The sequence below is a fragment of the Pleurodeles waltl genome, chromosome 3_1 (assembly GCF_031143425.1).
Source record: "Pleurodeles waltl isolate 20211129_DDA chromosome 3_1, aPleWal1.hap1.20221129, whole genome shotgun sequence".
In the NCBI taxonomy this organism is placed as follows: domain Eukaryota; kingdom Metazoa; phylum Chordata; class Amphibia; order Caudata; family Salamandridae; genus Pleurodeles; species Pleurodeles waltl.
This window is the reverse complement of record NC_090440.1, coordinates 40,280,324-40,297,275: the sequence shown is the minus strand read 5'-3', so window position 1 is coordinate 40,297,275 and position 16,952 is coordinate 40,280,324. Positions and strand designations below refer to the sequence as shown.

Here is a 16,952-nt window from a genome sequence, read left to right as displayed (position 1 = left end):
TCTCTCTCTATCTCTCTCCTTCTCTCTCTCCTTCTCTCTCTATCTCTCTCCTTCTCTCTCTCCTTCTCTCTTTCTCTCCCCTTCTTTCTCACTTTCTCTCTGTCTCGCTCCTTCTTCTCTCTCTCTCTCTGTCTCTCTCCTTCTGTCTCCCTCTCCCTCTGTCCTCTCCTTATCTCTCTCTGTCTCTCCTCTCTCGCTATCCCTCTTTGTCTCTCTTTCTCTCCTTCTGTCTCTCTCTCTCTCTTTCTCTGTCTCTCCTTCTGTCTCTCTCTCTCTCGCTCTCTCTCTCTCTCCCATCCCCCATCTGTTTTGAAGGTATTTAAGAATGTTGCTTGTTTTACAAAATATTGCATTTCCTGCCACTTAGTAGCCCAAACAACTCACACTCCTCCCGCTGCCCCTTAAGCCCCCTCACACCCCGCTTGCAGTATAGTCTATTAAAATACAAAAACTGACTGTTGAACAACCTAAAAGTCACTCCCCCCCCCCAGTCTTTCTGACCAAGAAACTCCCCTTAAGTATCAGGGTCTGAAAGAACACCCCTCAATCTATCAGGGACCCTCTCCCCTCAACCATCTACCTATCTACTCCACACATATTCACCTTACCCCCCTCCACCCTTACCTTTGACCCTGCCCCCGCTTCATTGCCTTTTCCAGGTTTGCACGTGTTAAACCTCACATATATCCGCACATACATGACCTCTTAGGGGGATGGTGAATTCCCATTGGCAAGGACCAAAGATGCTCTGTTCCATGGGACTACTTCCCCTCACTGTGCCCTCTTTTCAGCAATTGACCAGAGATTGGCGGGGCTGGCCTTTACGTGCCAGTGACGTGTGCCAGTCAGCACAACATTGTGAGTCCAGGAAGGGTGCAAGTCCAGGCAACAGGTTTCTATGGTATCCCTGGGCACATGGGCATCTCACAGCAGCATGTACTCACCGGGTACCTCATGAGTTCCCACACACCGGGGGTGGCAGAACTTCACCAATGTCTGGAGTAAGGAGGTAGCAAGACCTCATGAGAGACTAACCTCACCATTTCCAGACATGTGACTGGGATAAGTTCCGCTGCAAGGAATTTCACATCTAGTTGAAAAAAACAAACCATTGTTCATGTTTCTCTGAGAGAACAAAGAAAGGAAGCGTATTCATCAATATTCCTGGTGTTAAAATCTTAGTAGGACTTCAGATTAATTTTCATATTCCAAGGACTGAATCGATTCATAAAGACGGCTCATTCAAAATGAAGACCTTGCAGCAACCCACTCAGCTGACATGTCCACAAGAATGGACAACAGGCGTAGACCTGCAGGACACACATCTCCATGCAACTGCTCATCCGCACTGTCAGCAGTTTCTGAGGTTTTGTGCTCAAAGTCTCCACTGACAGTTTCGGGTCTTGCCTATTGCTCTAAGTTGAGGACCAATGGGAATCCTCAAGTTGCTAGTGTCCCTAGTAGGCCTCCATCCACTGCAGGAATGTCACAGTGAAGGTCCCAAGGCTTTGGTAGCTTGAGATGACACAGGATTCCTACCTATGCCAGGAAGTCCTGTTTCAATCCATCCCAAGATCTGGAATTCAGATGAATATGTTTAATTTCTGATCTGAGAGTGACCAAGGTGAGGCTTTGATTACCTAAACTTCCACTGCAGTGCTCCAGGCAGGGATTGGCTCTGAGTACAGGTAAACCCATGCATTTGAATGGTTCTAGTTTTGAAAACATTTAGCTGAGATTTGAATAATAGTTTTAATGTTTTCTATCTCTTTTGCTGTAGGCATCTTTTGTATTCATGTTTCCATGGGATCCCCCGCACCTGCACCCACTGGTCAGATACATTCTCCACTATTGGCCTGCTTCCTCTCTGAACTACCACAAGGTCCTTCCAGTTTCTTTTTCAATCAGAAATAATCCTCAGGTGTGGTTACATTCTGTAAACCTTGGAAAAAGTTATTGGTCTGTCTCTCATGCTGTGATTATCCCCATAGGTGCCAGCAAGAGATGCCAGTGAGCAACTCTGGGGCCCTTTCCAGCTCAGGAGTGGTGGCCTAACCCAGATCTTGGCCACTCCTCTGATTAGAGGGAGCTGGTGGCATTCCTCCAAGGTCTTCTCTGTTTTCCCAGCTGATTTCAGATCAGGCAGGCTTGATTCTGGCAAACACCACGGTGGTGAAGAATTACCTAAACCACCAGGAACGGGCGGCGCTTCTCTAGCTTAGGTTGGATCTTTTGCGGGTTTCTGCCTCCCACAGAAATTGAATTTTCAATGCAACAGCAGATGACTTAAGCAAACTCTTTCCTCCCTATCAAGATATCTTTGCCAAAGCCATGTTACCTCTCCAGGCTCCACTGATGTGAGCAGAGGTGGGTAAATGCATGAACCTCTTCTTGGTTTCTTCTTTCCGTGTACATCTTCCCATCAATTTTTCTGATTCCCAGATTGTTGGCTCAACTGTGGAAAGAGAGGGCAGACTCGACTCTGATTGACCCATTTTGGACCTGGATAGGTTGGTTCCCTAATGTAGGGACATCCCGAAACGCCCTTGAAATGTTGCAATTATTTTAATATTTTGTTAATCATTTTCATTACTACCAGGGGCGTCTCCTCCATGAGGGCGGAGGAGCGTCACCCCCCTGCCAGCAGATGCAAAACCTTTATAAGGAAAAAATAGTAAATAGTGTTTATTATTGTTTCCTTATAAAGGGGCGGGGCCACAGGGGTGACGAGTATGAGGGGGAGTACTCAGCACTCCCCCTCAGAGTGCATGTGTGTTTGGCCGCCCGTCTCAGGCCGGCCAAACCCACATGCGCACAAGGGCTCTCTCCAGCCCGGCAACAGACTGCACAGACTCCCAGTCTGCCTGGGAGCGCCCTGGCCTGTGCCTGCCAGCAGAGGAGCAGGACGCTGCGCGGTGCGCGCAGCTTTAAGATAAGTTTATTTTTATTTTTTTTATTTTATTAATATACGCCCCACCCCGTTTACCCCTGCCACTTGTGCCACCCCTCCCCCTCTAACACCGCAAGCCGCGACTGATTACTACTACTTTCTTCATTTTACATCTACAGTTATAACAAATAAAAGGTGATGGGAAGATTGTTTGTAACAAGTCTAACCACTCGAAATCGGTTGGGGTACCATTCCAACCCATTGCTCCTTGGCCCAACATGCCACCTCAGCTTGGACCCAGCCATATCCAAATCAGTCTTGACCCTGCTCCAATAGGAACTGTTCAGCCAAATTACCAGGCCAGGCACTTGCGGCCCATCAATATGGGCTGAGGGGCCACGCCCCTTTCTTTTTTCCCAGCAAGAAGGTTGTACAAAGGTAAGCCCAAGAGACACTCATCGTGTTAAGGTCAGGCAGCCAGGAGCTAGACATGCGATAAATGCTCATGCTTCTGCCTGTCTGAGCTAGACTTTGCCAGGTTGAAGAGGATTTCACAGCCCTGTGGGCAAGACCTCTTCAGCCTGGCAAAGGTGCCTTGAGGCCCTCCTCCTTGTGACAAAGGGAAGCCTCACTGATTGCATTGTGCCTGTGTGCTTCAGTTTTAAACCCTGAAGTGCCCAGGGTTGAGTGTCAATCAGTGACACCTCACTACAGATTGGACTGGGTCAGCAGCCTAACTGACTCCATGCCACTCAGTGACAAGTGAAGGAGTACTGCCTTCCCTTATTGGCTGCCCTAAAGAGAGCTGCAGTGAAGGGATGTTATATGTGTATTGTGCGTGCAAATGTTGTGAAAGTGTGTGTGCATGTGTGAGCGAGTGTGTATGTGGGGGTGAGCCCCCCACCACCCTTCTCTTTGGTAAAATTACTGGCCATCACTGAGGCTAGGTCCTCCCCAAACCAGAACACAAGTCCCGCCACGATTGGTGCTTGTCAGTCTCATGCAGCTTGGCTACAGTGGCGTAGCGAGCACAGGACCCACGTCTAGGTTATGGAGCACTCAAAATGTGATAGGAGGAATGGTAAGAAACATGTGTAACCACTGGCAATTGCTTGAGGTAGCAGGCCAGGTTGTCCCTGAACCAGAACACAAGCAACCCAAAACCGACTTCGCTGTGATTGTGGCACGTGAGTCCAATGCAGCTTAACTTCAGTGGCACAGAGAGCACGAGAAGCACGTTTGGGCATACCCTTGCCACTTAGGGTGTTACATTAAACACACAAAAAGTGATGGGAGTAATGTTTCCAATATGTCTAACCACTGGCAATCGCTCGAGGTAGCATTCCATCCCACTGTTCATTGGTCCACCACGCCACCTCAGTTCGACCCAGCTATATGCAAATCAGTTTTCACCCTGCCCCAATAGGAACAGTCCAGCCGAAACTGCCAGGCCAGGTCCTCTTTCAACTGGAACACAAGCAACCCAAGACCGGTCCTGTCCTGATTTGAGCTTATCGATCTGGGTGAAACCAGTTATGCCCAAATATCTTAATGTAGGCCGTAATTCTAGCTAGACAAGAAGGGTAGCAATGCTGCTACTTGTGATATTACCTTAAAACAGTTCCACCCCATAGGCTAGAATGAGGGATAACATACCATTTTGTTTTTACTGCTTTGGAAGACTACATTTTCTGTCTTTCTGATCTTTCACCCACTTGCAAGTTCTTCCAGGTAATACTTGGAAAAATCTTGGAAAGATGTGCGAGTACTGGGACCAGGCATCGGGACAGTTCAACGGGCTATTCCTGCAGCAGGGCTCGTAATGAGCAGAAACGCTTCCTGCATAATGGTGCTAGCCAACAACCTCTGCTTTGAAAGGGGCATAACAGGGAGGACCAGATTTCCCACATTGAAAGGTGCAGGGTTGGCGCTAGCTTTGCGCGGTGTCAAAGGGCACTTTTAAACGGGGGCCCAAGTGGGACATTCCAAATCATTTCAAAGTCCAAACCTTCTCAAAAACTCCAGCTGCAGCATCACCACTTCAAACACTTGGTTAATGTATATAGTAAAAGTAAACTTAAACAAGGACAGAGGAACACAGAGGTCAAGGGCAAGTGATAAAGTCTGAGTGGGAAACACCGGAGAGAGTGCCTGCTTTAAAGAGTTGAAAAATAAAATATTTAAAGCATTGAACAGCTTTAGATTTTGATAGGGTTTTGTGTAAAAGAGTCAAAACTGGATGAAAGAAATCTTGAAAAATTACCTAATTCGTTGATGACACAGAACCTACTTACCTTCGGGAGACATCTCAAGACATGGCTGTTCGAGCAGTAGCAACCCCCCTTCCCCTCCCCCATCACCCTCAGCGCCTTGAGACCCTCACGGGTGAGTAGTGCACTTTACAAATACTCTGATTGATTGATTGATTGATTGTTGAGAAGCTTTGACAGTAAAAAGTTATCAGGACATTGGTGAAGGACAAGATTGAATACATTTGGACAATTGTCAAGATGAAGAATTGGATTTCGAAGGTAATTGTTGTTACTTGTTAAATAAGTAGTGTTTTAAGATGTGTGTGCTCAACCAGGAGCACAGCTTAATGATTCAGAATGAATGTTACAGTCAGTGGGGCTGTGATAATCCTAAGTCACACACTTGTCACAGGACATGCCTTTCAAGATGGCGTCCCAGAAGCAGAAGGGGACTGGCTGCTGTCGGGTGCACATCACCCTTGTTTACAAACCTCTTGATAATAATATAATAAAAATATTAATATGGTTAATATTATTATCAACCGGGTGAGAGTACCACATTCATCAATTGTCCTACTTTAAAAGTCTTTAGAACTCATCATGCACTCGTCAGCAGCAGACTAGACTACGGTAACGCCCTCTACGCCGGCACCACACTCAAACGCAAACTCCAGAGAATCCAGAACACAGCCGCACGCCTCGTCCTTGGCCTCCCCCGCCATGAACGAATCTCACCGCACCTCAAATCCCTTCACTGGCTCCCCATAGACAAGAGAATCACTTTCAAGATCCTCATCCACGCACACAAATCCCTCCACAACACCGGCCCAACCTACCTCAACGACAGAGTGAACTTCCACACTCCCACCCGCAACCTCCGATCAGCCGACCTCGCACTAGCTACAGTCCCCCGCATCCAACGAACCACCACAGGAGGTAGGGCCTTCTCTTACCTCGCCCCCATAACCTGGAACTCCCTCCCCACCAACCTCTGCAAAACCAAAGACCTCCTGGTCTTCAGAAAAAACCTCAAGACATGGCTGTTCGAACAGTAACCCCCCCCACTCCCACCCCAAACAAGCGCCTTGAGACCCTCACGGGTGAGTGGCGCGCTCTATACATTTTTTTGATTGCTTGATTGATTGATTTAGAATTAAAATTGTTTGCACATTCAATAATGTTTTGGAAAATTAATTTATATATTTAATCAAATGTTGATAAAATGTAGTATTCAGTTCTGTCTTGAGCTGGTGTTGGCACAGATGAAGTGATCACAAGGTGTAAGCACATCTGTGCGCAGTGATCCTATAGTCATCATTTCTAATCACTTGTTTTAACTTCTGTTGTTGACAACTGACCCAGAGTGCACTGGACAAAGATCTAAGGAGGAGCCGGCACATTTACTCCTTTCTAGCATTTGTATTCTAAATTATGTGCTGATAGTAAACGAAGAGAGCAGCAAACAGGGGTGTTTACTGTGACCTGGCCTAAGAGATAACTGAGGAGGAGGAAGATTGCCAGAGGGGTAATCACCCTTAAGAATTTGTTTTGCAAGGAGTGTGCACTTGATTCCAACAAATGCAAACAAGAGCATTTACCTCATTCAAACTTTTCAAGAAGGAAGTCAAAGCCATGCTACTAGAAAGACATGTTGCATAAAATAAATATTTTCAAACCTTGTATCCCACCCTATTTCAGTTTGTATCTTTTTTGTGTTATAGCTTGCTCTTTGAATTTAAGGGACGGTGTGTCTTAAATTACAGGTAGAAATCCTCATCAGCTCTCTCTCTGTACAGCGCTCTGATACCATCATGGTCATGGTTGTGCTTTATAAAACACAATAAACATAATGAGTGGGAGGCTGGTTGGTGATGGGTCTTCTGAGCGCTTCAGCACTGTACTCAGGGTGTGCAGAACTGATTGGATCTGAACCCCACCATAACATTATAGGGGGTCTATTGATTCATCAGAAAAGGCAGCACTTGGGGTGAGGCAGGAAGGAAGCACAAGAAGTTGTAGTGAAGGAAACTGGATAGGAAAAGAAACTGAATAGGAAAGGAGGAAAGGATAGGATGATGGAGAGATTAGGGGAAAGAACAGATAAGAAGGATAATAAATGAAGCTGGAATGTATGAGAGTGGGGCTGACAGGTAAGGAGGAAGGCATGATAACAGAGACAGGGAAGGAAGAAGGATAATAAAGGAGGCGGGAATGTATGAGAGTGGGGCTGACAGGTAAGGAGGAAGGCGTGATAACAGAGACGGGGAAGGAAGAAGGATAATAAAGGAAGCTGGAATGTATGAGAGTGGGACTGACGTGGAAGGAGGAGAAACGATAACAGATCCGGGGAAGGAAGAAGGATAATAAAGGAAGAGGGAATGTATGAGAGTTTGGCTGACAGGTAAGGAGGAAGGTGCAATAACAGAGACGGTGAAGGAAGAAGGATAATAAACGAAGCGGGAATGTATGAGTGAGGGGCTGACAGGTAAGGAGAAAGGTGTGATAACAGGGATGACGAGGAAGTGTAAAGGAAATAAAAATATATGACAGTAGAACAGACAGGGAAGGATGAAGGATAATAAGCAGGCAGGGTATTGCTCTCATAACGTGCTGTTGCAGAATCATGTGAAATTACAGAAAGATTACACTTGATTGCCCTGAATTATGCGAGGAGCGTAACCCAGGACTATTTTCTTAGAGGAAAATGCGCCCTGGTGTCCAGTATGGAGACCAGGACGCGTTTTGAGCTAAAGCAATAGTGCTGAATGTAACAGCCAGCAGCCCCTGGTCCTCTATAAATTTGGTGTGCTTGTTGCCAGGAGGATTTTGTGCCAAATTACTCATAATTACACAAACAGGCAAAATCGCATAATTTTCAGTAATTTTGCACCAAAGGAGTAATAGGATATTGCCAAAACTACTCTGATTACTCAGATGTAATTCAAATTTCATCCAGGTCTAGTAATGAGTCGGATTGAGAAGGAGGAAGGCCGTAGAGAGGGTAATAGGACAGACGGGGTAGGAAAGATAATGGGACAGACAGGTATGGAGGAAGGATAATAAACTACAATGGGAAGGAGGCAGAACGTTCAATTGATGCACATAAAAGAAAGAAGAATGCAGTGCTTAATTTCACCTGGTGTTTGCGGGTGTGGGGTACCTGTGCTTGTTTTCGGGGACTGGCACTTATTTCTCCACATCAGACATTTCTTGAGGACAACAGAGGGAAAATCAAACAAAAACTTTAAAAAATGGAAGAAAAGAAATACAAAAAATCTGTCACCATGGGAGGTAGCAGAAACATGAAAGAGTGATGCTAAACAAAGGGGGGAGAAGGAGGGTTAAAGGGGAGGGTCTATCCTCCTTGAAGCTTCAGTAAACGTATTTAGAGACCAAACCCAGAGGAGAATAACTTGCACAGAAAAAACGTTTTTTGTTAGAAAAAACCCTCACCCACCAGGGTTACCCCTTGGTGGCATGCTTCATCATTGGGTTTCTTCCCGTTCTGCTGCAGAACGAGGCGTGCTGCGACCGACGGAATACGTGGGAGCACTATTGGTATCAGCTATGCAAATGCTAGAAACGGATAGGAGTGGTGGGGTCTTGGTAAATAAAAAATACCCCCCTCTGGATGATATTACGAGTTTAATATGTCTCACAGGGGTGGTATGATTAAAAAGGGGTGTCAGGAGGGTGGGTATATTAAGTACCTGTCCTCCTTGGTGGTCTACATGTTTGGAGTCTACCCCTAAACTCCTCTTCAGGACCAACGTGATCTCGCTAGTATCACTCCTGGTGCACCTTACACTAGTGGAAGTACTTTTACTGTTTAGTGTGGTAAGGTGATATATACCAATTAAATTAAATAAATACTAGTCATCAGTGTCAATGCTCTGCTGGGCACATTTTCAGTGTTTATGCTAATTGCATCATAGGTCCTCCGGGAGGGGTGTGTGCTTATAGTCACACGTTCCTCAAAGAGACACTCCCGCCTTAAAACCTACTCCTCACCTCGCCATGGCCCAAAATCAGAGCATTGACCCTGATGAGTAGTATTTATTTAATTTAATTGGTATATATCACCTTACCACAGTACCACAGTAAATAGTAAAAGTACTTCCACTAGTGTAAGGTGCACCAGGAGTCATACTAGGGAGATCACGTTGGTCCTTAAGAGGAGTTTAGGGTTAAACTCCAATAATGTAGACCACCAAGGAGGACAGGTACTTAATATACCCACCCTCCTGGCACCCCTTTTTAATCATACCACCCCTGTGAGACATATTAAACTAGTAATATCATCCAGAGTGGGGTATTTTTAATTTACCATGACTCCACCACTGCCATCCTTTTCTAGCATCCGCATCGCTGATACCAATAGTGCTCCCACGTGTTCCGTCGGTCGCAGCACGCCTCGTTCTGCAGCAGAACGGGAAGAAACACAATGATGAAGCATGCCACCAAGGGGTAACCCTGGTGGGTGAGGGGTTTTCTAACAAAAAAACTTTTTTCTGTGCAAGTTTTTCCCCTCTGGGTTGGGTCTCTAAATACGTTTACATGAAAGAGTGAGACAAGGGGGCAGGGAGTGTCTGGCAGGGACCCGGGGTGGATTCAAACTGCGTACTCTTGCGATTCGTGTGCCACAGGAGTGTGAGCAGAACTTTGGGCACGGGCACTTATTCTTTTACAAATAAAGCACTGCAAGAAGTTGGTCTTTAGTGCATAGAGGACATAGGAGGCAAAGGAGGGCTGTGTGGAGGCCTCCACTGCTGCCTGCCACCTCGGCCACTCAACGCTCATTGAGCAGATTTCCTGCCAACCAACCCTGGGTCTCCCCATCCACTCCTTACGAGGGTCGAGGACTTTGCTTCTGACGCCCCCATGGAAGGGAGCTGATTTTGAGTTCTCCACTTACCTCTTCCTATCCTCCTCCCTACTCCGCAGTGCTGGGGGCTCTGCTTGGCATTGAGAGAGTGGTCTCTGAAACTGGAATCTAAATCTGAAGTCGGTCATCTTACCTTGAGTTGTGGGAGCAGTGCAAATACAGCAAACAGAATATAATATGGAGGGTTGGTGGCGCCAACCGAAATAGCGCCGGTATGCACAGAAAAAAAGAGCAAGCGCTAGGAGCCAAAAAAGACAGTGATATGCTATCGTCATTTTGTCTTTTGGAAATAAAATTAACATTTGAAAAACTCCGTCCTTCCCATTAAAATATACATTCCCACGTTTTGTTTGTGAAATAAATATTCTATAACTCATGTATTTATTTGATGTATACTTGTTTATGCATTGTAGGTAAAGTTTAGATGTTCAAATTATAGGAATTATAGGAATTCCTGCGCCCCTGACTCACAGTAGTGATTCACTGGGGGTCCACAGAAGTCCAAATGTTAAGAACCGCTGTCCTGCAGTCTCTGGCAGTGCTTGGCTCAGTTTCCATGGTTTTTTGATGGCCATGTATCTGCACCCTCCTTTTGCGACACATCTGCAGGGCCACCGGAATTATGCAATTGTGCCGCATTTGCCACATAATCCATCATCTGCGGCATTATCTGCAGATTTTAACAAAAAAAATGTTTCTACTATAAAGGGTTCAAAAGTTACTAAAAATACAGCAACATGATAAAAATAATGAATACTATTTCAACATATGCCGCATTGTGCCACATAATGTGCCATTTCTTGCCGCATACTTTACTCAGCCTGGCGCATTATTCCAGTGCCCTGCACATATGTGCCTGTTTTGGTGTCCCCGGGGCTGTGTGTCTGTCTGCTCTCCTGTCAGTGATAGAGTTTTTGATTCTGTTTTACTCAGTTTTACTTTCTCTGAGTTTTACTCCCTCTTCCCCGCACCCCGGAGGTTGGTGGCGGTGGCTCCCCCTGGGGCTAGTGCCCAGCCCGGGCGCTGAGTCTGCAGCAGCAGAAGGGGCTGGGGCCGTGGGAGGAGGGACTAGAGGAGGGGAGGGCCGAGGGTTGTGGGAGGGCTGAGTTATCTGGAGGAGGAGATAGCGAGCTCGGGGAGCAGCAGACAGAGGCTGACGAGCTTAGACGGCGGATTCGGGGGTACGAGGGCTTGGGAGACCCCTGGAGGAGCCGGACATCCAGCCGGCCTGGCCTGAAAGAACACCCCCACCCTCCCCACGAGAGGGTGTCATTCTCCACTGGAGAATCACTTCAGCCCCCCACGACTGAACACTTGCAGCAGGACGTGCCCCTCTGCCACGGACTGAGCGCCTGGACCCCCAGCTGGAAGGTAAGAGGCTGCTGACCCCTGCACCACGTCCCCCGCGATGTGAGCCTCATGTGACCTCCAGGAAGGTTCGTGGTAAAGTGCATGAAACTGTTCCAGTGTGTGGAGTTAGGGTGCCCCAGCGCCCCGCAGTGTTAAGGGTCCCCAATCCAGTCCACGGGAAATCTGTGTCTTAAAACACCGGCCCCCTTGGAGGACCAGGGGTGCCCCCCACCCCTGCCAAAAAAAGGGACCAAGGAGAGCCTTGGATCCACGGATTCCTGGGTGTCACGCGCACACCGAGCCGCAATCAGTGCATACCCCCCCCCCCCCCCACCAACCCCCCATTGCAAGGCACCTTCAAAAATAGATTTACAGAGCTCAGGGAGCCTCTGCTTAGGGAGGTCGGCGCCCCCCCCCCCCCCCCCCCCCCCACTACCCCAGTGCCAGGGGAGACAGCGCCTCAGAGAGTTGCCCTCCTTAAAGACCTTGTACTGGCCCAGAACCCAAAAGAGAGACACTACTCGGGGTGTCTCTCTTTTGGGTTTTGGTACTGTATGAACGCCAGGACACCACCCTCACTCACAACTTTTAAAACGTCACCTCGGGGGATTGAAAACTAAGAGGTCAATTCCCCATGGCTACCCCCCACATCAGTTCCCCACATTACTGTACCACCAACTCCCCTCCCAGAATACAGGACGTAGGAAGGCGCAGGGCGATGCTCCTGAGGCGTGGTGGGCAGTAGAATACACGGCGGGCGTGATGCTTACGGTGGTGGTTGGAGAAGTCATGATGCTTGTGGTGGTGTTTGGTAGCGGTTGCCTGGTAGATAAAGTAACTTTCTGGTGGTAGTTGGCAGTTGTGGGAGTGATGCTTGTGGTGGTGATTGAAGAGGTTTTAGTGGTTGCCTGGTGGATACGGTAAAGTTTGTGGTGATAGTGTCAGTTGTGGAAGTGGTGCTTGTGGTGGTGTTTGGTGGTGGTTTTAGTGGTTTCATGGTAGATAAAGTAAGTATGTGGTGACAGTTGGAAGTGATGCTTGTGGTGGTGTTTGGTAGTGGCTTTAGTGGTTGCCTGGTAGATACGGTAAACCGTGTTTGGTAGTGGTGTTAGTGGTTTCCTGATTGATTAAATAACTTTGTGGTGGTGGTTGGCAGTTGTGTAAGTGATGCTTGTGGCAGTTTTTCGTGCTGAGATAAAGTAACTATGTGGTGTGGTGGTAGTTGGCAGTTGTGGAAATGATGCTTATGGTGGTGTTTGGAAGTGGTTAAAGTGGTTTCCTAGTAGATAAAGTAACTATGTGGCCATAGTTGGCAGTTGTGAAACTGATGCCTGTGGTGGTGTTTGGTAGCGGTTGCCAGGTACATACTGTAACCTTTGCAGTAGTAATTGGCAGTTGTGTAAGTGATGCTTGTGGTGGTGTTTTGCTTGTGGTGGTGTTTGGTAGCGATCGCCTGGTAGATACAGTAACCTTTGCGGTAGTAATTGGCAGTTGTTTAAGTGATGCTTGTGGTGGTGTATGGTAGTGGTTGGCTAGTAGATTCAGTAACCTTTGTGGTTGGCTGTTGTGGAAGTGATGCTTGTGGTGGTGTTTGGTAGTGGTTGGCTAGTAGATTCAGTAACCTTTGTGGTGGTGGTTGGCTGTTGTGGAAGTGATGCTTGTGGTGGTAGTTGGCAGTGGTTTTGGTGCTTTCCTGCTAGATAAAGTAACTGTGGTGGTAATTGGCAGTTGTGGAAATTATGCTTATGGTGGTGTTTGGAAGTGGTTTAAGTGGTTTCCTAGTAGATAAAGTAACTATGTGGCTGTGGTTGGCAGCTGTGAAAGTGATGCTTGTGGTGGTGTTTGGTACCGGTTGCTTGGTAGATACAGAAACCTTTGCGGTAGTAATTGGCAGTTGTGTAAGTGATGCTTGTGGTGGTCTTTGGTAGCGATTACCTGGTCGATACAGTAACCTTTGTGGTAGTAATTGGCAGTTGTGTAAGTGATGCTTGTGATAGAGTTTGGCAGTGGTTTTAGTACTTTCCTGCTACATAAAGTAACTATGTGGTGGTAATTGGCAGTTGTGTAAATTATGCTTATGGTGGTGGTTGGTAGTGGTTTTAGTGGTTGCATGGTAGAAAAAAATAACTTTTGTTTTGTTGGCAGTTGTGGAAGTGATGATTGTGGTGGCGTGCAGCAAGTGTAAGGAAAGTGATATTTCTAGTGGTGGTTGTCAGTGATGCTGCTAGCGGTGGGTGGCAGTGGTGGTAGGGACACTGATGCTTGTGGTGGTTGGCTGGGATGTTCATGGTGGTTCTGTTAATACGGGCAGTGATGTTTGTGGTAGTGAATGGCAGTGGTGATAGGGCGCTAGTGGTCTTGGTTGGCAGTGATGCTATGGATTGGCAGTGGTTCTACCCATAGTGGTGGTTGGCAGCAATGGCAGGCACAATGGCGCTGCTAGTTGCGGATGGCGGTGGTGGTAATCACAGTGGTGGTTGGCTGTGGTGCTAATGCTTACAGATTTAAGGGCACTTTAACTTGTGGTGGTGGATAGCAATGGTGATGGGTCTAACCGCAGCTATGGAGGTACCACTAGTCACATCCCGGGAGGGGAATGCTTTGTTTGTTTATAGACCTACAACCACAATACAGTTCAACACAAAGAACTTTAGTGGCAAGACAAGTGTTGACAGAGTAAATTAGTGTCTGAAAGTGCAGTTTAACGGAAAGTAAGGGTATCTTAGTCGGAGCAGCAGGAAACCCTCTCAGCTCCCACTGGTGGCAGACACTCCTCCTGATTTGTGGTTGCTTTGTGTCCCTCCTTCATTCTGTTGGTGGCACCTGTGCTTTGGGATTTTCACCACAGTGAGGCGCTGTGCAGGGCCGGGCTGCGAGACCAAAGCAGCCCTGGCGTAGTTTGTCAGACCAGCCCCCACGGGGTGCAGAGCAAGGGAGCCTTAGCACTGCAGTGGGGTGGGGTGTTGCCCCACCCAGAAAATCTTAGAATAAGTGGTAAAAATGATGCATTCTACAACACATTATTCATTATGTATGGAATTGTATTACTTTTTAATGCATAGTCAATGGTAACTATATAGGGCACCAAGATACGGCAATCTTTATTGGGGCTCTTCAATAGTTCCCTCTCCCATCACCCTATAACGGTGCCTCTTATCTGTCCATAGCCCCTCTCTCACATGCATTAATTTATTTTATAGCGCCTCTCTTCCCAGTGTGAGTTGTTGGAGCACTTTATATCACACACACACATACAGAGACAATGAATCATACGTGTCTAAATCAGTGTATGGAAAATGTTACATAGGTCTAAGGGGACTACAAGGCGTAGGATTCACACGTCATCAACACTAGTAGGCAGTTTCTAAGAGTGCTTGGTCTGGGAAAGCATAAACTCAGGATTCAGAACGTAACAAGGGTTAGGGTTGACTTTACTAATAACAATGAATTTCTAGCCAAACAACCCCTTTTTTTTGCAAAATTATGATAATCAAAGACTGTGAAAAACATAACTTTTTTTAACCTGTGGCATGCAGTTTGCAAGCAGCTCTTTGATGGCCGTTCATAGCTCACTGAGCTAGATTATGATTGTAACCTATGAACTGCACAGTAACAGAAACATCTCTGTGAAAAAAGCAGTGTCCCACTGAGCACTGCACATAAATTACTGTTCTGTGATTTGCCTACTATCTGCTCTTTTCAGCAGGCACTTTAACCCTCTGTGCTACTTTAGATGAGTGAAAACTGTCACTGGGCAAAACGTCATCTCTCTCCAGCAGGTACATTATTCACTAGAGATATCCTGGCACTTTTATTGTTGCCTGAAAACTGTTGGATATACAGGAACTCTGCAGTGCAAACTGGTGCACTGCAACTCCCCCCCCCCCCCCCATCCAGCATAACCCTTCCAGCCTGCCAGGGAAACGCCCGATGGCCGGATCCAGCCAGTCCGGATGGGGCGCTGTGTGGGGTGACACCTTGTGAGTGAACTGTATGGTTCTGGCTTGTCCTGCCCCACCCCCCTTCCCGTACCCTAGTTATGGGCTACATTCTCAGGGTTCTCGTGGGATGGTCTAACTCAGTCTTTCAGCGCCAGGCTGTGTAGGACACTTGTGTCAGTTTTGTTGCTGTGGAACCAGGAGTTGAAGCTGTGTTTCTGAATGCTGAACTGATGAATCCTGCACACAGATAAGGTGTTTGCTGGCCACAGATTGGGGGGGGGGGGGGGTAACACTGGAGGGGCCGAGCTATGTCTACTGTGGTCACCTTGAGATGGGCCTCACTCACTGATAGACCAGCTGTCACAAACTCCCCCATCAATATGGTGACCCCCTACGTCATATGACACTACACGGTGATGAAGCATGCCACCTTAGGGGGTGTGAGGGCACAGCACCCTTTAAAGTTTTTTTTAACTCTCCTTCTCTTCCTTCTCCCTCTCTCCCGCCTCTCTCTTCGTCCCTCTCTCTTCCTTTTCTCCTTTGTTCTGAAAATCTGGTCACCCCTGCACCCCCTTGCACCAGTTCTCGCTAAATACCATTAATCCGCGGGTTCTCCTGCTTTCCCGGAGAGCTAAAGTAAACCGAGGGGGCGAGCGCCTAGAAGCAGTTCAGTTCTCAGTGGGCGCTGCGCCAGAAACGACGCCGTGGGACAGGATGCTGTGCGGTTTCACACCCGGCAGACATGCGAAGTGTAAACACGACGTAAATACCTGCAGCCCCGAGCTGACACGTTTAAACACGGGGGTTGCGGGGGCCCCACCGCGCCAAGAAACGGGGCTGCGCAGAGCTCAAAGGATGTATAAGGAACTTTCCTAGAGAGCCCAGAAGTGTCTTTCTGTTTTGTATTACTTTAGAATGTTTAAGGAACTTTCCTGGAGAGCCCAGGAGTGTCTTTCTGATTTGTATTTCTTTAGAATGTTTAAGGAACTCTCCTAGAGAGCCCAGGGGTGTCTTTCTGATTTGTATTCCCTTTTTAATGGTTAAGGAACTTTCCTGGAAAGCCCAGAAGTGTCCTTCTGTTTTTATTCCTTCAGAATGGTTAAGTGACGTTCCTAGAGAGCCCAGAAGTGTCTTTCTGTTTTTTTTGGAAGAGTTAGCTTGATTGTTTGGGGGGAGAATGCGAGGTGATCTGGTATTTAATTTGTTTACCAAGTGGAGTAATTCTGGGATAATCTTGTTTTAAAATCTCACAGCTGGGTTAGATTCCTTATCTGTTAAGATATGAAGCGCCCACAAACGTGCTGAACGCCAGATAAGCGCTACAAAAAGTAAACCAACGAGTCATTTTCCATAGGTTGCCACAGTTTCCGAGAGGCAGTGTGTTTTCGGCCGTAAGTGCAGGCCGATGTTCTTTAAAGGGGAGTGACAGAGAAAAGTATGCAAGGGTGACGGACGGGGAGGCTGGTCAGAGGAGCGGGGCACATATTTCACCCAAGGAGAGCTTTGGAATCTGGAGCGAAAGGAGGGCCTGGACTGGCGGGGTGATGTATCTGGACACCCGGGGCAGGGGGTGGATCTGCAGTCTGTGAAGTGGGGTGATGGTATGTGGGGGGACAGCTGGGCGCTCTCTGCGC

The 16,952-nt window shown here is 47.4% G+C and overlaps 1 protein-coding gene across 2 annotated transcripts in view; it reads left to right on the top strand.

The window, feature by feature from the left end:
* Positions 1–11,163: 11,163 nt before the first annotated feature.
* Positions 11,164–16,952, top strand: part of TSPAN18 (tetraspanin 18) — a 295,772-nt gene continuing 289,983 nt past the window's right edge. Inside the window, exon 1 of one of the 2 annotated variants that reach the window (XM_069221789.1) lies at positions 11,164–11,398. The gene's annotated coding sequence lies outside the window, so the exon portion shown is untranslated. The remainder of the gene's footprint in view (positions 11,399–16,952) is intronic. The other variant, XM_069221790.1, reaches the window with a different exon arrangement.